The sequence below is a fragment of the Saccopteryx bilineata genome, chromosome 3 (assembly GCF_036850765.1).
Source record: "Saccopteryx bilineata isolate mSacBil1 chromosome 3, mSacBil1_pri_phased_curated, whole genome shotgun sequence".
Lineage (NCBI taxonomy): Eukaryota > Metazoa > Chordata > Mammalia > Chiroptera > Emballonuridae > Saccopteryx > Saccopteryx bilineata.
Window position 1 is genome coordinate 18421145 of NC_089492.1, and position 22080 is coordinate 18443224.

Sequence of the window (22080 nt, forward strand, 5' to 3'; positions counted from 1 at the left end):
GCTGTCTGCTGGTCCCTGGGCTCACGTGGGGTTGGTGCTTTCAGAAGCTTCACTCTCTCTGTGTGGTAGCTGGCATGATTCCTTGGCCCCCAAATGGTGGAAACAATGGATTCTTAGAGATTTGCCATCTGGACGGCACCGTCAGATGAACTAGAGAGAGCACTCGCAAAGGGAAACAGGGTAAATGTCTGCCCTCTCATTACTGTCACTCTGTACAATTCAATAATTACATATTAAACACCTATTGGGTGCCAAGAAGTATAATTATGAATAAGTCACAGTTCTGTTCGGGGGCGGGGGTGCAACTGTTGAAGAAATAGGTGGCTGCTACTGCTCCTTTTTCTTATTAATTATTACACGACTTTTGTTTTAAATAGCTAACTTGCTTTTGTTTGCTTAAAGAATGCCTAAAGAATGCATAACTTATGTTTTGAATGTTTTAACTGAGGCATAATTTATATACAGTGAAGTACACAAATTTTAGGTGTGATGCTTAATACATTTTTACATAAGTATACACCTATGGGACTCTTACTCAGATCAAGACAGAGAATGTTTCCAGCACCCCTATAGGCTTGCTCCTGCCTCTTATCAGCCGACACACACAATCCAAAGGGTTATCTCTGACACAATAGATGAGTTTTGTGGTTTTGGATTTTATAGAAATGGAAGGCTGTGTTATTTGCCTATAATTTTCAGGATGCTATGTCTTCTTGTTGAGTTGTCCTTTTTATTATTATGAAATAGTGTTTCTTTTGCCTTAAAGTCTACTTTATCTGATATAAATGTAGCCATATCAGCTTTGTTTTGATTAGGTTTGCATTGTATTGCTTCTTTTCATTCTTTTGTTAGTGGCAAAACTACACCAGAAATTAACCTCAGTTCAGCAATTTCAGTTTCTGGGTTTTGGCTAAAAAAGAATTCACAGGCAAGACTCAACTACAAGCAAAAGTTTGTTTAGAAAGTCACAGGGCCAGAAGAAGTGAGCTGTGGAAAAATGAGCCAGCCGGGTGGCATGGGCTCAGGAAACAAGTTACAGAGGCAAAAGAAGGGCCCTTGGAGCCTAGGGGAAGGAAATCAAGGATACAGATGTTTGGAGGAAGAGGGGGCAAGGCTCAGGTATGCTCCAGAGAGAGAGTTCACGAGAGAATGCATACTGAGTCCTTCGTCTTGAGGGTTTTTAAAAAGTTTTATTTTTTATTTTAAAAAGACAGAGAGAGGGATAGGGACAGACAGACAGGAATGGAGAGAGATGAGAAGCATCAATCATCAGTTTTTGTTGCGACACCTTAGTTGTTCATTGATTGTTTTCTCATATATGCCATGACCGTGGGGCTACAGCAGACCAAGTAACCCCTTGCTCGAGCCAGCGACCTTGGGTTCAAGCTGGTGAGCTTTGCTCAAGCCAGATGAGCCCGTGCTCAAGCTGGCGACCTCAGGATCTCAAACTCGGGTCCTCCACATCCCAGTCCGACGCTCTATCCACTGCGCCACTGCCTGGTCAAGCTGTCTTGAGGGGTTTTATCTAGAGGTCTCATGGGGAGGATCTCAATAGAATATTCATTAGCTTTTCAGGCGTGTTCTTTCAGGGTTGTGGTCTGTACTGATTGGTCGGCATCAGGCCCAGTGTCGTTAGTCATCACAGCTGGTCCTGATATCAGCCGTGGCATCACCCTGCCTGGCCCTGCTGCCTTTCTGGGCCTGGAGCTGAGACACCACTGAGGCCTAGAGCGGTCTTTCAAGGGCTGTAGGGGAGTTGTGTAAGGCTATGCTCTAGCTTCCTTGTTTCTCCTCTAAGGGCGTCTGCCAGAAAACTAGGGGGAAGAACGGTCAGGGGAGTGTCCAAACCGTATAAGCAGAGAGATGAAAGGTCAGGGGTCTAGAGTGCATGACCAGCAATATGCCAGGAGAGAAAAGATCACCGTGGGGGCAAGGTCCCACCCTACAACTGTCCACTGGTAGGCACCCAAGACTTTTTGCCCTGGATGACCTTCCTTACCTGGCCTATACCATCCTTGCTCTGCTCATGCTTAACTGCCTATGACACTTCTCCTTTTGCAGTCTGTTGACTTACATTTAATTCCTGTCTCTTGTATACACCATGTAGTTCATTTTATTTAATCTAGTATGACAATATTTGCCACTTAACGTGATTTTTAAAAAAACCATTTGTATTTAATGTAGTTACCGATACAGGCTTTATTCTTACCATCTTATTTTTAATCATATCTTTTTGGGTTTCTGTTTTTCTTGTGCTTCTGGGTTAATCAGTATGTTTTTTTGTAAATACATTATATGGTAATAGACACCACAAGACATTAATCTCGTTGTGACTTGAATCGGTTAATATTTATTTTTATATTAACCGTTGTTACCAGAATTCTTTTGATAAAAGCTTGGGGGGTTTTGGTGGGGCCCAGAATTACTTTGCATTTGTCAAAGGAAAGACTCTGCTTAATGCTTGATGAGAAGGACAGAGGGAGAAAGAGAGGGAGAAGGGAGTGGGGGCAGGAACTAGTAAGATGGCAGAAGGCCAAAAACTCTCTGATATGATCCCTCCTTAAAACTACTCATTGCCAGATCTTTTTAAACACTGCAGAGATTTTGCAGTGCTTGCTAAACACGTATTTGGGGGGGGGGGGTTAAAAAATTTATTCCTTTATTCAACCATTTAAAATTTATTAGTAAAACATGAACCATGCGTGTATCTAGGCATGGGCTAGTTGCCTGGTATTAAATAATAAAAATACAACATACTTTCTGGCTTCGAGGAACTCATAGTCTACCAGGGGAGATGTGTGTAAATAGATATAAAGAAGTTCTCAGGTTGTTTAGGAAAATGATTTGCTCACTTGATTAGGTCACCTACAACTCAAAAATCTCTAATAGGTTTTCATTAGACTTGGGAAAATATATTAACATTTACATGACCTGCCACGACCTGTTTCTCTTGTCATCTTCTTTTTATGGCCACTCTCTCACTTTTTTCCCAGGACACAAAATACACTGTTATCTCATAGTTTTTGCCTTTGTAGTTCTTTCAGTTTGCAATGCCCAGCTCAAGCTTATCACAAAGCTGATTCCTTCACCTCTATTTTATTAACTGGTTTTTTAGAAAGAGAGAGAGAAACATTGGTTTGTTTTTCACTTATTTATGGACCTATTGGTTGGTTCTTATAAGTGCCCTGACTGGGGATAGAACCCACAACCTAGGAATGTCTGGACAATGCTCTAACCACCTGAGTTACCTGGCCAGGGCCCTTGACCTCGTCAATCTCAGCTCAGTCCTCACTTCCATAGGCAGTCTATTACCACGCCATCCTAATTCATCACTGTTCACACAAGCAAGAGCATTTTAATCACCACAACCTGGAACCATTCCATTTATTAATTGTTTTGTGTCTCTCTCCTCTACTAGGATGTCAGCTGCATAACTCGTCTGCTTTTCTTCATCTCTGTATCTCAATTACATCATTTACAGTGGGTGCTCAATAAATAGTTGTTGAATACACGAAGGCTGAGAGTAGGATGTGGCCAGCCCCTCCCTCACCCTCAACTCACTCCCTTGTGGTGCCTGCATTTTGTAGGGGTTCAGAATGAGTTACCCCAAGATGTGCCTCTGTGGCATGTGTATTATTTTTTAAGCTAAAGACAATAAGACCCTGCAGGCTATTGACCAAAACATTTTAACTGCCACAGATTTTTTGTTTTGTTTTGTTTTTGTTTTGTTTTGTTTGTATTTTTCTGAAGTTGGAAATGGGGAGACAGTCAGACAGACTCCCGCATGCGCCCGACCGGGATCCACCCAGCACGCCCACCAGGGGGGTGATGTTCTGCCCATCTGGGGCATCGCTCTGTTGCGACCAGAGCCATTCTAGTGCCTGAGGCAGAGGCCACAGAGCCATCCTCAGCACCCGGGCCAACTTTGCTCCAATGGAGCCTTGGCTGTGGGAGGGGAAGAGAGAGACAGACAGGAAGGAGAGGGAGAAGGTTGGAGAAGCAGATGGGCGCTTCTCCTGTGTGCCCTGGCCGGGAATCGAACCCAGGACTCCTGCACACCAGGCTGACGCTCTACCACTTAGCCAACTGGCCAGGGCTGCCGCAGGTTTTATTGAGCCAAAAATGCTAGCCAGAGACTGGTCTTGGGGAATGGAGTCTAAAGCACCAGCAGCATGGCTAGGTAGAAGAGACAGCATGTCCACCATTCCAGGTTGCAAGCATTTTATACATCAAGTAGAGGGGAGGGAGAAGAAAGAGGTGGTCTGAAAGAATTCACATTCTCCATAGGGCAAGGGGTGGGGGAGGTGATTGAGGCCAGCCCTGGATAGCAGAGTCCAGATGAAGAAATGTCCACTTCTGAAGACTGGCTGGGGGCAGAAGTCCAGAAAACCCTGGTGTAAATCCGGGGTGACTCCTGCAGTTAGAGGGTCCGGAAAGAGTCACCTGGAAATTAACCCAACATTTCAACAGACGAAACAGGAATACGAGAAGCCTTTAGTTAGCTGGTCAGCAGCCATTAGCAGTTCTGGCTCTTTCTCTCACTCCTCAGCAGCTGTAAATTAATTTAGAACATCTCAAGACATTTATCTTCTTGGGGCTCAAGAGACACTTCGGCCCCCACTTAACTACCTAGAAGAATTGGAATGAAGGGCTTTGTCCATAATAAGAGACTATCAGTCATAACCTTCTTTGACCTATCTATAGGGCAGGGCAAGCATACAATTACTGAACATCTGCTCTTCTTACTATCCTAGGAATGGCCTTCCTTCCCTCTAAGCCCAAGGGCACCTCTACTCATTCTTAGTCCAGGATGTCATATACACCTCCCTTTCCCTTTGTGCCTCCGAACTCCTCGTGTCTGTGTGTGTGGGATCTCTGACTCTAACGTATGTGGGGTTTCCATATATACGTGGGTAATTCAACTTGGTTACTTTGTCTCCTGTAGATTTAATTATTAGACCAGCAGAAAGCATTTTGAAGGGTAGAGCAAAGTTTCTTTCTCCCCCACAATTCCAAGGCTGTGATAGTAGCGAGGGACAGGATGCTGGGTGGAATTGTTCTGCACTGACTATGGAAAGAATTTGAGGAATTATTTTGCTTAGAAAAGAGAGGGTCAAAGCAGCAATGGCTGGATAAGGGAGGGAACAGAAAGCACAGGGCTGCACTGCTTGACTCCTTTTGAGGCTCCTCCCCTCAAATTATGAGACTCATGAATACTTGGTATTGAGAGCAGAAATAAAAAAGTGTTGAATTTTATCTGCAAGAGGTATAATGGCGGACAAAAGCAAAACTAGAAGAAGCTGAAGCTTGAGCGATGGAACAGGATCAGAGATGCGGACCACATGGGAATTAGCAGAAGTATTAGAGGGCACTTCTTAGAACCCTGGGAATGGGGAGTTCAGGGCATGGGACCGTCGCTCTCAGGGGGCAGGGAGATCATTGAGATCTTTGACACATAAAGAATTGAACCAGAATAAAGATGTGTGAAGGTGTGGAGGAAATGGTTCTGCAATAATTACGACCGTCCCCCGGATGCAGGAAGGGGTCTTTTCTGTAGCCGTTTTATACTGTACACATTGACTAAGAAAAATCTTGAAGACTCAGTCACTGTTTTCCATACACAAAGTAGTTCTGAATAAAAAGTGTGTCAGGGAGAGAAAGCAATATGTATAAAAGCATAGTGGTGTGAATCAGTCTTCATTTTACAAAGAGAACTTTGTTCAACCAACCTTGACTGAGTGCTTACTAACTGCCAGGCTCTGGACCAACCAGGGAATTGCAGGGGTTCAGGCCAGCTGGCTCGCAGGCAGTGGGATGGGAAGCAGTTCAGAACATGGGCCCGGGTGTCAGACAGACTTGAGTTCCAATCTTGACTCCACTACGACCGGGTTGTGCCAACTTGGGCACGTTAGCGTCTTTGCGCTTTGGTTTCCTCATCCAGCAATATGGCTGCGAGTGTCCATAAGAACACGTATGAGGAGCACTTGGCCTGGTTCCCCGTATGCAGTCCCACCCCAGCTGCCAGTTCTCTTCCATGGAGTTAATTTGGTATAAATGAATTACATCTTGCTCACATGGGTGTCCTAGATAGTAAACTTTTTGTAACCACTACAGGCCTTTTTCTGAATCATTATGGAGGAAATGAGAAGCTCTTCCAAAACTCCTCTCCTGGGAGCAGGGTGGGGGCTCTTGAGCTCAGTCCGCCGGTTACAAAGAGTTTTCACGCGGAGGCAGCACGCACTGGCCTCTCTCCGGGGAATGGGGCGAGTTGCTGCATGGCTACATCTGCATCGCAGCTTTTCTGGGGAAGCAGGTCACTCCCTGCTGATTTGTTATCTCCTCCCTTCCTTTCTGGAGCTTTTGCAGCTGTTCCTGGAAGGAGACCCAGTTGAAAGGGGTTGTAATGGACCAGGAACAGCTGGGATCTTTAATGATCTGTCAGCAGCTCACAGAAAAGTTCCGACACCCCCGAGGTAATGGTGGGGGAGGGAGAAGACGCAGAGGAGAAGCTGACTATGCAATAAACGAAAAGCCCCTTTGAAATCTGGTGACACTGCTATTGAGTCGAGCATGCTGGAGAAGGACGTGGGGAAGGCTGATTAGAGAGGCTCCTCTCCAGGGATGACCTGAGGACAAGCAAATGAGATCCTGGGAGATTTCCAGGATGGGCAGTGGGGGAGAAATCCCGGGGCCAGGAAATCACAGGCTCCTAATTAGCTGGTTGGAGCAATCGATAGTCCTGTCGATTGTCATTTGCTTGCAAATTGCACACCTGGTGTCCCTCAGAAAATTTTGGCCACAGACTAAGATTGCTGCCTCTGAAGGTTGTGAACAATAATGACTCTATGTCCCATCACCCATCACAGTATTATTCCTGAGATCCTTGGTCTCTGGATTCCAAAACAGGGTTCAGGCCAGTTTGTACCGGGAGGCTGGAGGTGGATGGCACTTCCGCTGGCGGAGTCTGGCGGCCCCTTTGCTCGGTTTTCCGGAAGACTGATAACGAACTGACAGACCCAAGGCGCTGGGGTTTGGTCCCTGAGAGGGGTTGTTATTTTTAAATATTTGCCATAACTAGAAATTTTTATCCTGTAGATTTTTCAGGCCTTTTTGTTGTTGGTGGTGCGAATGACAAAAACTCAACTCAAGTTAATAAACGAGAAAGTGTTTGTGTTTGTTAAGTCTAAAGGGGGTTCATTCAAAGGTAAGTTCAGAGGATGACCAGCTTTGCACAGAGCTCCCAGAGGCTCATGATGTCTTCAGGACTCAGTATTTCCCTGGTGTCATCTCTTAGTTTTACATTTCCCTGTGGTGCTCATTATGTGGGAGGTCCCCTCCCCCCCTCAGCAGGTGGCAGGGGAAGCCACTCGTGGCTTTGAGTCTTTGTTCTGCTACTCCACAAGCCCGGCACATAGCCCAGCTTAGAGGGGGAAACTGTTTCCCAGAGGTTTCAGTGTGAGAGGATGGAAGGACTCTCATCCGCCTCACTGCAGCCAGTCCACCTTGGAATCAGTTACGCTGCCTCTCATTAGCAAAGCCTGCCACAGGTGATTCTACCATTGAAGCAGGTTATTTCCACATAAACCACAGGAAAGGAAGTGGGGGGTTGGATGGTTCCCTAGTGGCAAATTGGGGTACAGTGAGCATAACACAAATGAGTGTGTGCTGAGGAGGTAAAAATTATAGATGCTCTAGTCCATACCTAAACTAGGTTTCAAATCTGTTCTTCAAATCATGAGTCCCCAAAACCGAGGACAGAGCGTCTAGTGCAATTCTATTCAGCAGACATTTACCAAGCATTTATCCTGCACCAAGATCCGTGGGAGGCCCTGGAAACTCAAAGCTGAATGAAGAATGAACTCTGCCATCCGTGCTCTCACATTTTGGTGCCCAAGACTAATGTAGTCTGGATGAGCTTCTCTAGTGGTGGGATGGACAAAGTCCCATAAAAACACAGAGGAGAAAGTGTTTCACATTAATTGGTGGGTGGCTGGGTGCTCAGAAGAGACTTCAAGGGGTCTTCAAGACCTTGAGTCTCAAAGTTTGATCAGGACTTTGTAGGAGGAGCTAGAAGCAGCAGAAGCTGCCAGAGAGACTGGCATATACGAAGGTATGAAGATGTGTCACGGTTAATCATGGATGACAGTGGACAGGAAAAAGCACTTGTTAGCATGTGGCAACAGCCTGTGTGTGGTTATGAATTTCTGAATTTGGGCAGGTGGTATGGTAGGCAGATTCTAAGAGGGTACCCAATGGTTAGTGCCCTTGTATAACCTCTTCTTTGAGTGTGGGCCAAACCTGTGAATATGGTGATATACTAGTCTGTGGTTAGGATGTTATATGGCACAACTGACTGTAAGAGAGAGAGGCCTGGTGGGCCTGGCCTAATCATATGAATGATTTCTCTTGAGGAGAAAAAAGGATTGCTATAGCTGGTAGCAAAGAGGAAACCAGAGATTTGAAGATGGATGTGTTCACATGGAAAAAACATAATGGTGGCTTCTAGCAGCTGAGAGGAACCCCCAGCTGACAACCAGCAAGAAAACAGGTACCTCAGTTCCACAGCCACAAGGAACTAGATTCTGCCTACAAGTAGAGCTTCAAGGGAAACTGTTCCCCGGAATCTCTGGATAATAGGTCGGTCTGGTTGACACCTTGATGTTAGCCTTCTAAGACCTTCAGCAGAGAACCCAGTTGAGTCAGCCCATTTTTCTGAAATCCAGAACTGTGAGTTAATAAGTGGGTGTTATTTTAAGCTGCTAAGTTTGTGGTAATTTGTCCTGCTTCAATTAAAAAAAAAACTGACACAGGTGAGAAGAGCAAAGAGTTTATTATTATTAGATTGTACCTGTTTGATTCTAAGACTCACAAAGGTACAAGCTCCTCAGGGCTGGGATTGTGTCTATTTTATTTACCAAAGGATAGCTGGCAGCTCTTATTACTCTGCCTGGTACATCGAAGACAGAAAACAAGAAGCCGCTGAATGAATGGATGCCTGAATGATCAACTCTAACCACGTTTTGACAAAGGCTTTGCTTTGCACATCCTCCACTCTACCTGCAAGGCTCAGTTCCAAAATGACCCACTTACAACACAGCCCAGTACTCATTACCTCAGCTAACAAATTATTTCAGAGTGCCAGTCCCACACTCAGTTCTGCGCTAGGCTTTCTGCAGGTAGCTCCAGAAGCAGAAAGATCTGCCTCCTCTCCTTAAGAAGATTGGCGACTTATTGGGGTGGGAGCGTGTCAAAATTAGCAAATGGAATGTACTAGAGGCAGTATACTATAGGAAGAAAGACAAGGGGTTTGTAACGAAGAGGACCCAGGGTGAGACCTGGCTCTGCCACTTACTAGCCATGTGACCTTAAGCTATTACATAAACCCTTCCGAGCCTCAGTTTCCTCACCTCTCAGGGCACAATGGCAATATTTGCCTCTCACTGTTGCTGTGATACTTACTCATACACAATGCTGGAGACAAGCAGTTTGCAAATCATGAAGCTATAAGTCGACATAAAAAGCACAATGAGAACACAGTGGTGTTAAAGATACTCTAGAAAGTGTCCGAGAGAAAAGTAGAGGGAAATGCTGACCCCAGGGAGTACTCGGGCAAGCCAAGGGACTTCAGGAAGTTTTTCATAAAGCCTGGTTTGTGTCGAGATTCAAGAAAGTCATGGATGTGGTTTGGTGGAAGGAGGCAAGAGCACAGAAAGGTGTAGAGTGGCTCTGGGTCAGACTTATATTCAGTATTTGTGTTTTGAACCAGTCAATGCACAACCTTAAAAGGCTTTTCTCCTGCTGAGAACCGACCGTGTTTAACAAGTGCTGGAAAATTCAGCTAACTAAGAGTACAGAGACTGTGAGATCCTTTGTATTATTCAAGGATTTCCCAGGGGCTGTGCAATCCAGTGCCTTCTGAAGGTTTTCGGAGAATTGCTCTGGTCTCAATTAAAAAACACGTTGCTTGGTTAGAGTAATTACCCAGCGCTTTCTTGACGGGCTGATGGGGCCAGTCAATAAGGTCAAGCTGAATTTCTTTCCTTCCATAGAAGCAGAGTCCTCTTGTGTGGCAGGACCAGGGATTTGCTCCATTTACCCCAGACCCTTGGTTTGAGGTCATTAGGGGACGAAGCAGCTTCCCAAGTCCTAGGACACCTCGTCCCTTTCTGTGTGGAAAATGAAGAAGCATCCTTTGACAGCGCAGGGAGTGGTGGGGGCAAAGGGCGGTGCTGAAGAAATGTTCTACACTGATTGCAACATCATAACAGTGGCGAGGAGATGGTAAGAAGTCTGGAATGGTGTGGGCAAGAGCTCTAGGCGAATGGAGTTTAGGAGAAAGTTCCAAGTACAGGATAGTGCTAAACATCTGCCGGTTTGTCTGTTTTGTATCTTTTCCCTCTCCTGGTAACATAACCCTTCTCTCCTCTGGGGCTTGGGTGGGGCTAACCCAGCCGGCTCACCCCTATAGCCACGGCTAGGAGTGTGACCTAGATATGTCCAGCAAAATACCCAGATCTCTTGGCCATAGTGGTTCAAAAATAGACCCGTGTCCCAGGCTGGACCCATGAATCAAAATGCTCCCCGATCCCTTTTTGACATAGACAGGAGGGAAGAAGTATTTTTGTTAGATGGCTCTGTTGTTGGGATAAATTTTGGGCTACTGGAAGCCATCATGGAGTGGCACCATAAAGTGATCTAAGACATGGGGCGAGGGAGAGAGAGACAAGCCCTGGTGCCTTATTTTGAACCTTTGGGGCAGCAATGTCTGAAATCGTTGATTTGACTTCTCTATTATATGAGAATAAAATTCCTTTTTTTTTTGGCCAAAGTCAGTTTGTCAAGCCTCTGGTGCCTGGAATTGAAAGCGCCTTGACTCGTAAGACCAAACCCAAAGATCAAAAAGCTTCTTGCCTTGGCAACAGCACATTAACTCATTAGTCTCAAGCTACCCAGGCATTTAAGCACAAGGCGTTGTTCTAGACAGTCACGGCGACTGGGTCCATTTATCCATCCATCAGTGAGCATCACTGCAGTACACACATAAATCAGGTGCCGTGGACACGGAGGCTACTGCGACACATTCCTTTTTTGCCTTTGAGGGCGTCATGGTTTAAGAAGATTTATGAACGAATCACTGAAGTCTGCAAGTGTTTTGAGAACAGAGCATGGTGGTTCATGGTTAAAGATTTCTTCTAAAATAGGATAAAGCTGTAAAAACCTGATTAAAATGTCCACAACAGGGTTCTTGCTGTTAATGAGTTTGTGGGTAAGATTAGGAGAAAGGGCATTCAACAAAATGAAATGTTTTCTCAGGGGCAAGAAAACGGTGTGTGTGGGGTTGAGAGCCAGTGACAGGTGATACAGTCGGCTGCCGTGGAGCTCATGGCAGGCTCACGAGTGGGCTTCACGGACAGGATGGGCCTTGGAAGAGGCTTTCAAGACGAGGTTGGATTCTGAATGGTCACCCATGATGCAGTGGGGGACTTTAAATGTGTGGGTAGGTAAGCCAGTAAGAAGGGTGGGCAGCACCAACCAAAACAGACCAGCCTTGCCGGTGCCTGGAAGCTCTTCAGGGGAGGCTTAGAAAGCGCCTGAGGTGAGGATTTGTCCTTAACAAGGATACTCAGAGATCTCAAGACACTTCCGTATGAGATCAGATTTACTTTCCTCTGTAATAACAAAGACCTAAAATGTCAGCGATTTGAACAAGAGAGGCATCCATTTCTCTCTCGGCATTCTGAGGCTGACTTGGTCTCTCTCCGGCGTCCAGGGACTTCGGCGACTGTTAATCTTATTGTTGGCTGTCTAAAGGGTAGTGCCCTTGTCCACATGATATGAGAGGGCTCACCACTATGTCTGAGTCTCATAAAGGGAGTGAGAGAGAAAGGAGAAGACACGTCCCCCTCTTCTATAAAGGTAGGATCTAGAAATGCATTCATTACTACCCTGTGGCTGGAGCTCAGTCACGTGGCCACTGCTAACTGCAAGAGGGGCTGGGAAATGTAGTTTTCTTCTGAGCATCTATGTGTGAAAAACCAGGGATTCTGGACTTGAGGGAAAGAGAAGCATAACTTTTATGATACAACCAGTCACTGTTACAAACCTCCTTTTCCAAGAGGTCATTGGAAGGTTCAGTGACTAAGAAACACATGCCCCGAGATTCCTGACAGAGGCTAATCCCCATCTGTCTTCTTCCAGCCTCCCCATCACCTCCTAATGAACATGGGGGGATGTATGAAGAGAGAAGACACCGTGGAGCACGATTGCAGGAACTTTCTGCAGCAGTTTATACCTTCACACCACCATTACACAATAGACATTATAATCCCCTCTTTAAAAACGATGAACTGAGGTTCAGAAACAAGCCAGAGTGGGCAACTAGCATTCTGATCTGTTTAAAAGAACCGGGCATTTTATTTGCATTAAGTATGCCAAGCATCAAATGTTTGTTAACTCATTAAATCCTCACAATTCAGTCATATAAATATTAGTATTTTTACATATGATGAAACAAAAATTGGGAAGATAAGCCTGGCATTTGAATTTAGGGCTAATTCCCAAAACCAAAATGTTTCCATTCTATACACAGACTACTTCCTCCCACTGTTTGCTACAACTTTTTTTTGGTGTGTATTGATTCCTTTATTCACTCGCTAATTAATCAATCAATTACTTCAAAAAAAGTTATTTAAGCACCCAGGATTTAAGTTCCTGACTTCTTAGAGCTCACAGTCTAGTTGGGAAAAATATTCATCCATTGAAACGAACACTTATCGTGTTTAGCATGACTACGAATTGGTGTTACAAAGACAAATGAGTACAATACTTGGCATCTAGCAGTACTCAAAAAATATTGAATTAATTAAAGACGTAACCCTCGGGGACCTCACAGTCTATTAGTTCAGATTCAGAACAATGTGAGTGTGGGGAAGAATGATAGGAACACGACTCTCTTGGCTACAGCTGCAAGCGGAAGACAGTCTTGGGACGTGCCGGGTGTGGAGGGGCCGTTGGAGCCCAGTCTGTCTTCTCAGAGTCTCGCGTGTGTGTTCTCCCCTGAGCTTCCCGTGAGCAGGACCTGCTCGGAAAACCAGGGCGTGCAGAATGCAGGCAGGAAACGGGACCTGAACTTGGAACCAGTGACTGGTGGATAAGTTCATTCCTTGGGCCTGTGAGAGTTGCTTTTTAGTACTAAAAAAACCTGGTCAGGATTTCAGGGTGACTAAGGGTAATTTGAGAAAGAGCAGAGGTAAAAAAAAAAAAAAAAAAAGACGTCTTAAATACATCTGTATCAAATCATCTCTGGGTTTTGTAATGAGCACGAGGCATTCCTGCATCAGCTGGGCCCACTATGGGGAGACTGTGGCTGCCTGTGTTCTGTTCATTCCCCTTCGTTTCCCCTCTGCCTCCTCCCTCCCGCCGCCCTCCCAGGGGACTTTGGAAACACCTATCTAACGTGTCTCTGCTAAAGCCAGGGGTAATGATGGCTTTGTGATGGAGATGCCTAAAGTAAGAGATGAATTTTAATGTCTGAATGGGTGCCCAGATGGGGGAAAGAAGTGGAGAGGAAGGGAGAGCATTGAAATAGAATGTTTCTAGAATGGAAAGTGGAGTGGGCGGGTGATGGGATCCTCATGCTGGTTTCTTGTGGGATGATCACCAACTCCATTCCTATTTGATGGGGCTGTTGACAGCTGGCAAGAGAATCTATGATTCTGAAAGAGGAAAAATGGAGGGTAATGGAAATTCTTGTTGCTTTTGGGGCCATCTCTGAACAAACCTCTTAGTGTGGTTGTGTTTTGAGTTGGGGGAATGCTATGCATTCTTTCTTCAGGAATAGAGGCTTTTAGTTACAATGTGGGGGCACACCTCCATGGTGGTATCAAGTTTGAGGGACAGAAAAAGATTTAAATCAAGCCAGCAAAGCAATCAATCCAAATGTTTACATCCAAAAAAAAAAAAATCAATGTTAACATTAGCTTAGTCATCTTGGACAGTTGCACACTGATGCCTGCAAAACTACCACTTAAAAAGCATTTTTAGAATTTCTTTCTCATTTTATTTTTTCTCAAAATGCCTTTACCACCATGGTTTGTACCCTTCAATAAGGTAATTCTCATTGCTTCTAGTTATAAAAATACATTTGTGTATTATAGATGGTAGAAAGGGGATTAGAAAAAAAAAGAAATATGATTGATAGCTTAGCATGAAAAAAATAAATTGCATTTTTCAATTATGAATTGACCTGTTTTCATTGTAGAAAACTTAGAAAATTATAATACAGAAGAATACAAATTTTTCTATAATTCCAGCACTCAGTGGACAGTGCCTATAACATCTATTTAGGCTTTTTAATGCACGTATATGTGGCAGTTTTAATGACTCCTTACTCCTTAGTTGAAGAGAGTAAAAATATAATTATTTTTTCTACTTCTTTCATTCTACCCCCTCCATTTCTATTGTCTTCTATTTTAACACACATACATCTGAGAAAAAAATAAAAACACTCTTTCCTTTGTATCCTAACCGTTAAGCTCATCTGTATGTGGGTTTGTGTGTGTCCTTGAGTATGGGTGGGCATGAGTACGTGGATTGGGCATGAGGGAAGGAGACTGACAGTTTATTTGGGTCTTAGAGGTCATTGGAGAAATAATCAAGCCAGGCCTTCGTTTGGAGGATTAGGCTTATCATGGAATGAAGGCAGAGTTGTCCTACGTGGGGAAGAGAGAGATAAAGGGGAGCTTAAATTGAAAGGTTAGCCCTGGCCGGTTGGCTCAGTGGTACAGCGTCAACCTGGCGTGCAGAAGTCCCTGGTTTGATTCCCGGCCAGGGCACACAGGAGAAGCGCCCATCTGCTTCTCCACCCCTCCCCCTCTCCTTCCTCTCTGTCTCTCTCTTCCCCTCCTGCAGCTGAGGCTCCATTGGAGCAAAGATGGCCCGGGCGCTGGGGATGGCTCCTTGGCCTCTGCCCCAGGTGCTAGAGTGGCTCTGGTTGCGGCAGAGCGACCCCCTGGAGGGGCAGAGCATCGCCCCCTGGTGGGCAGAGCATCGCCCCTGGTGGGCGTGCAGGGTGGATCCTGGTCAGGCGCATATGGGAGTCTGTCTGACTGTCTCTCCCCGTTTCTAGCTTTGGAAAAATACAAAAAAACAAAAACAAAAACGGAAAGGTTGGAGACCTTTCCGAAAGGGGTTGAGGGAAGAGGTGGTGCAGATTCTCTAAAAGTCAGAGACCTGTGCGTCCCCTCCCCAACCCCCCGCAAAATAGCAAGGCCTCTAGACGTGCACTCCTAGGAACAGAACCCTGAGCAGCGCTGTTTTGAGAACAGTGGCAGAAACTGCTCCGTAGCCCAGTCTATGACAGATCCAAGCTACGGGGCTCCTCTCCTCCCCCTCCAGAATGGCAGCCCACGTCAGCGTCAAGGTGCACTCGGTTTGCAAGAGAGGCAACAACAATGGTCTAAAGCTAGTGCCCCCTCCATTTCTTGGTACTACATTAGCCCTAGGAGAGTGGGAAGGTCTGAAGTAAGGTGTGTGTGTGTGTGTGTGTTGTGTGTTTTGTGTGTGTGTGTGTGTGTGTGTTGTGTTGGGGGAGAGGTACCAGCAATCCCTGACACAGTTCTTCCCGTCAGCCAGGCAAGAGAAGATGCTAAACCAGATTTCATCCAATTTAGAAAAATAAAGAAATGTGATAATTCTTGCACCTCTATGCAAGAAGCAAATTCATGCCTAATATAGATGTGTGTCATAAGAATGAAATCACACTGTATAATGTATCATGATCATTCCATGCTGTTAAAATACTCTTTTTGCAACATAATTAAAAATAGGTACATAGTAACTCATTGTGTAGCCAAAGTATAATTTGTCTACTTCTCTATAGCTGGATACTTAGGTGGTTTCTATTAGTCTTATAAACATTTCTGGGGGGTAAAATGTGATATATCTTTACTCACATCCTTTATTTCATTATGATAATTTCCAAAGGCATTTCTGGGTCAAGGATTTTACAGAATTCTCAAGTCCTTGAACTGCTTGATAAACTGTCCCACAGAGGTGGAGCATCGGCCGACTTTTCCCCAGAATGAGAGAGGTTGCCGGTTTCCTGGCACTCTTTGCAATTTTGGAAAGTAAAAATTTTCAAATGTTGGCAGTTGAATTGGTGCAGAAAGGTATGACTACCTTTTAATACCATTTTTTAAAATAAAGAGGCAAATATTTCTGTTAATTGCCACTTAATTTTAGACTTTTAAAAAACACTTTATTTGTTATTTCAGAATGAGGGGAGGGAGGAAGAAAGAGAGAGAGAGAGAGAGAGAGAGAGAGAGAGAGAGAGAGAGAAAAGGGGGAGGAGCAGGAAGCATCAACTCCCCTATGTGCCATGACCAGGCAAGCCCAGGGTTTCGAACCGGCGACCTTAGCATTTCAGGTACATGCTTTACCCACTGCGCCACCACAGGTCAGGCAGTTTTAGACTTTTGACTAATTCACAGACCTGATGCTCCTCAGTAGGCGATCAGCATTTGCCCTGCCGAGTATGGATCCCAGGATATGCTGTGTGGCCTCCAGGGAGATGGCTCCACCTGGCTGCAGAGGAGTGAGGGGCACCGGGGACCGTCTCTGGGCAGCAGCAGCTTCTAGGATTCTCCATTATAGGAGGCCCGCACCTGGGGGGCCAGCTAGCCTTCCTTGTGACAACACTCGCTGACCATGCCCTTGGGTGGGTTACTTTACCTGTCTAGGTCTCCATGCCCTCATCTCTCACCTTAGAGAAGATGATCCCGTTTACCTGCTGGGTTGTGGGAGGACTAAACGGGACAGTTTATGTAGAGCGCTGAGCACAGTGCTGGCCCCAGCAACACTTCACAAAGTGTCAGCTGTTAGAATGAGTATCTACCTATTTCAGGATGCCTCTGTTGGGACTTACCTTTTAAAAATGGCAGGCATTGTCATCTTTTATTATTCTATGTCCATGTGTCTCATTTTCCTCAGTAAAATTTTAGCTTTCCAAGAAATGTACAACTCAAAAAAGTTGAAATAGAGAAAAGGAAGAGGAAACAAACCCTGAGCTGTAATTTCCCCCCGGCATTCATTCTAGTCTTGCTTTATTTGCGCGCCTCCACGTAACTGTAACCATCAGGCCTGCGTAACTGAATATCCCGGCTTATGCACTTATTTAACTTTAAATTGATATTTGGGCTTTATACTTGCCATTTTGGGTGTCTGTGTTATTCCTTTGAGCAAATGCCCGACAGTTTATGTGGTGATTTCTTCATTATTGGACATTTGGGGGTATTCTCATTTTTGGCTAGCATAAATACCCTGGTTGTAAATATTGCCTTTTACATGATGTTATCCAAATTTTGACTCACTCTTTAGGATTTATGACCAGGAACACTTTGCCAAGTTGCAGGCACCCACTGACAATGCCACCAACAAACTGCAAATACATTTTACCAGACTGCAGGTAGTGAGGCTTTCCAGCTTTTGGTTGACATGTTATGCAAACCTACAGAAGGGACCCAGCTGCCTTTGCCGTGTTATTTTTTTCATTACAATGATGAACAGTTTTATTTCTTACTTACTAGAGCTAGTTATTCTTCCTCTTATGACTTTTTTCGAAGCATTACAATAGCTTCTTGAATTGAATTACCTTAAAACAAGTTTTTTCTCTACCTCAGAACACTATTACATTGGCACCAGTGGTTATTTAATACCGAGGCTGTGCACAGACCTGCCCAGACACTTGGGTTGGGTATAATAATGAGAGCTAGGACGAACGATACCGTGCAGAGTGGTGGTGGAGAGACTATCTCGCTCAGTAGAGCAGACAGCCCAAAAGGAGGACATGATGTTGAATTTTTTATGAATAATTATTGGCATTTGATTTATTCTTTTGTGAATTACCCACTTACATCACTTGTCCATTTAAAAGAAAACCTTTCTTCTTGAATACTTATGGGTGCTCTTTGTGTACTTTATATATTGGAATGTTTTGTCATACATGTGTGAACCAGACACAAAGATATGTATACAGGGATGGGCAAAACGGTTTACAGCTGTGAGTATGCAGAACATGGAACATAGTCTTATATTATTATTTATTGATGTCTTTTTCCAAAGAATAATTGTCAACTTCTATTTGCCAACCACTGAATACCTGGATATAGATCGGATTCATTTGCTAGGGCTGCCATGACGCAATACCATACACAGTTAGTTTGGGTGGCTTACACAGCAGACTTTTATTTTTACAGTTTCAGTGGCTCCAAGTCCAAGATCAAGGTGTTAGTAGGTTTGGTTTCTCCTGAGGACTCTTTCCTTGGCTTGTAGATGGCTGCTTTGCAACAATAGAAAAAATACATGTTGGTCTCCACCCCTGGTAGCTGGCACAGGGCTCCCAAATCCCTTGTAATTTCTTAAGTGCTAAGAGCACTAGGAGTATCTTCTGTTCTAATATTTGGTCTTTGACCTTATATCCTGACTCAGAGCTCCTAACAACCTTGGAATTTTCCTGGGTGTAGGAATGTCTTTTGTCCTCATCAGGCGACTCTTAGTGGGCTCCTAGAGAACTTTGGGTGGGAGGTGGCATCAGAAATACCAAATGATGGCCCTGGCCGGTTGGCTCAGTGGTAGAGCGTTGGCCTGGCGTGCAGAAGTCCCGGGTTTGATTCCCGGCCAGGGCACACAGGAGAAGCGCCCACCTGCTTCTCCACCCCTCCCCCTCTCCTTCCTCTCTGTCTCTCTCTTCCCCTCCCGCAGCCAAGGCTCCATTGGAGCAAAGATGGCCCGGGCGCTGGGGATGGCTCTTTGGCCTCTGCCCCAGGCGCTAGAGTGTCTCTGGTCATGACAGAGCGACGCCCCCTGGTGGGTGTGCCGGGTGGATCCCGGTTGGGCGCATGCGGGAGTCTGTCTGACTGTCTATCCCCGTTTCCAGCTTCAGAAAAATCCAAAAAAAAAAAAAGAAATACCAAATCATGATTAGAAATTTGGAAATGTCAGCTCTACTCCCTATCCTCTGGGTAGGGAAGATGGGCTGAAGGCTGAGTTAATCATTTGTCTTACATGATGTCTCCATAGAAATCCCAAATGTGTGGAGTTTGTGGAGCTTCTGACCTGGTGAGCGCACCCCTGTGCTGGGAGGGTGGCACCCCCCAACTCCATGGGAACAGGAGCCCCTGCGCTCAGAACTCTTCTCAACCTTGCCCTGCATGGGTCTTCATTTCGGCTGTTTATTTATATCCTTTATCATCTCTTTTGTTCTATAATAAATTGGTTCATGTAAGTAAGTGTTTCCCTGAGTTTGGTGAGAAGTAAGAGCAATTAATGAATTGTAAGGAGAAGGTCATGGGAACCTCTGGCTTGTGCCAAGGTAGACAAAAGTTGTGGGCAACCTGGTGTTGGACTCCTGGCAATTTGAGGTGTGGATGGCAGTCCTGTGGGACTGAACCCTTAATCTGTGGGTCTGCTGTAACTCCAGGTAGTGTCAGAATTGAATTGAATTGCAGGGCATCCAGCTGGTGTCAGAAAATTGGTCGGTGTGGGGAAAAACCCCCACACGTCTGGTGTCAGAAATATGTCTATGAGTAAAGGACAAACACAGTCTCCAGTTGCCATCTGCTATGAGAAGCAAGGCAGAGGGGCCCAGGGCACCAGGTGAATGTTTAGCGGCTTTCTCCTCTCAGACAGAGAAGGAATGCAAGCAGTTCTATGGTGGATGACATCACTTGTCACGCAGCAGCTCTTTCCTGGACAGCTGCCTTCTCACTCTGTCTTTCCATGGTCCATCTTCAATGCAAGTGTGCCCTGGCGTCTCTCTGTGGCCAACTTCTCATAAAGACACCAATCAGATTGGTTCAAGGCATACTCCAATGACCTCATTCTAACCTCCTCACCTCTTTTAAGACTTTATCTCCAAATACAGTCACACTTGTCGATCATGTGTTTAGGACTTCAATATATGAATTTGGTGGGGAGGGGACCCACACAGTTGCATCCATAGTATTAACATATATCTATACACATAGATAGGCATCAATACATAAATAGTAATATCTTAACATTTACTCATGGCATCTTTCTACCTGATACTTATTTATATTTTTATTTCATTGAATTAAATATAGGCATCATAATTGAGGTTTGTAAAAACAGAGGCTGTGATGAAGATTTATGTGTAAGTGATTTATTAGAGAAATATTCTCAGAAAAATAGCTGTCAGCGAGTGTGGGAATTACGATGGGGATAGGAAAGAAAGAAGGATGCATTTTGGGGTTGGGTCAGGCCTCAGCTTCAAGTGGTGTGGACAGGAGCTCACAGCAACTTAGCTTAACTGTCCGAGAGCATGTCTCCAGGGAGCTACTGCGGAGCACCTGCAGAAGCTGGGCTGTGGCCCTCCCAACAGAAGAGAAATTCCAGGGGATCTGGACCTGGTACTCAAAGCATCTCTATCACCGTTTGCTTTGTTCTTGCTGACACTTGGCTCCTAGGTAGAAGAGCAGTCTCCCGCAGTTGCTCATATTTTCTCTAATAATTTTATAGCTGAAAAAAAGTTTACTTGGAATTAATTTTCCTATCTGGAGTGAAGTAGAGATATAATACAGTTTTTCCCCCAATGGCTAATGAACTTTTCTCAGCACCAATCATTGAAATAGATCATAGGGGTCTAAGAGGGTCAGAGTCAAGATGGCACCAATTGCTCTTTGGTGCCATCTGGGTGTGGAAATTGACAGTGCAGACTTTTGGCAAAGTTCTCTTTCCCAATTCCCTGAATAGTTGCCCTGGGTCTTAGAGCAAATGTTCATCCCAGTACTACTCCCAGAATGAGCAGGAAATAGAGGGAGAAGTGATGAAATTGGGCATTAAGGAAGGTTTTTTGGTGTTGTGGATGATGTTTTCTTTAACCTAACCTTGATAGTCAGCTCTAACAGCAAGGTCCTGCCATCATGGCTGAGCAGGTCTGTTGTTGGGGAAACGCCTGGTCCCTGACCTCCTGGCATTGAGACCCTGAGAAGATGGAAGATCAAGCCTCTCTCACTGAGCCTTGTGCTCCTAACTGCTTGTCTTTCTCTGAGAGCACTAGGAGTTCTTGGCTTGAGTATTTCCAAATGGACTTCCATACTCCCTTCCTCCCGGAGATGTTCTTGCCCCAGTGGTTGTCACTACTGCATTTTCTTCATTAGGTGAAGCACTTCTTCGGCTCACAGTGTATTTTCCTCCTTGGTGAATGTTGCCGAAAGGCACATTCATTCATCCTTTTTTGTAATGTCCGACACCTCTCGCAATGGGTTTCCTTCTCGTCTTGGTGAAACCCTGCTGAAATCTTAGTTAACTTCCTTCTTCCTTTTATGGTAGGAAAAGAGTTGTTCTATTACTTATCTTAAATTCTCATAAAATCTTCATTTCATTCTCCACTTTTCTTATCATTTTGGTAGACTCTTGACCACCGATAAACTTCCCTTTCCTCTTGGGGAAGGATACCTGATGTGTGTATTTTTATAACTCCTGTGGTTTTTTTCTTATCTCTGATTACTTCATGTTGAGTTAGCTCAGTCTGGCTGGGGGCATTCACACACATGATTGCTTTAGCGGTGCAGCGACCTTGCTGGAAAGGTCTCCTATCGCTGATGAACTAGCTGAAAAAGTGCTGACTTCAGCTTGGTGTGTGGCCATGTCAGGGATGGGAGAGGGGCATGTCCCTGACTTCAGACCTATAATTTGCTTGCTCAGTTGAGTCTCTGAAAAGCTATTGTAATAGGGAATAAGGCCTCCTAGGCATAATAAAGAAGGAAGTAGGGCTACTTTCTATGGGAAATGATAGCATGTGATCATTAAGTACGAAAATGATCAGAGAGGCCGGTGCTTTCCCAGATTGAGGCTATGGTTCCTTTGATTCAAGCTGAAAATGACTTTGTCAAGGTCACAGCCTATGGATGAGACAGAGTCAATGATCTTTGGGTCCAGCCCTGGACTCTGAGCATCACTAGAGCGTATACTGGACAGCAGGCATTCTTCCTGAGGCGGCCGTTCGTGCAGCGCCAGTGGGATAGAAATGTTCGGCAGATGGGATCAGTACAGCCTATT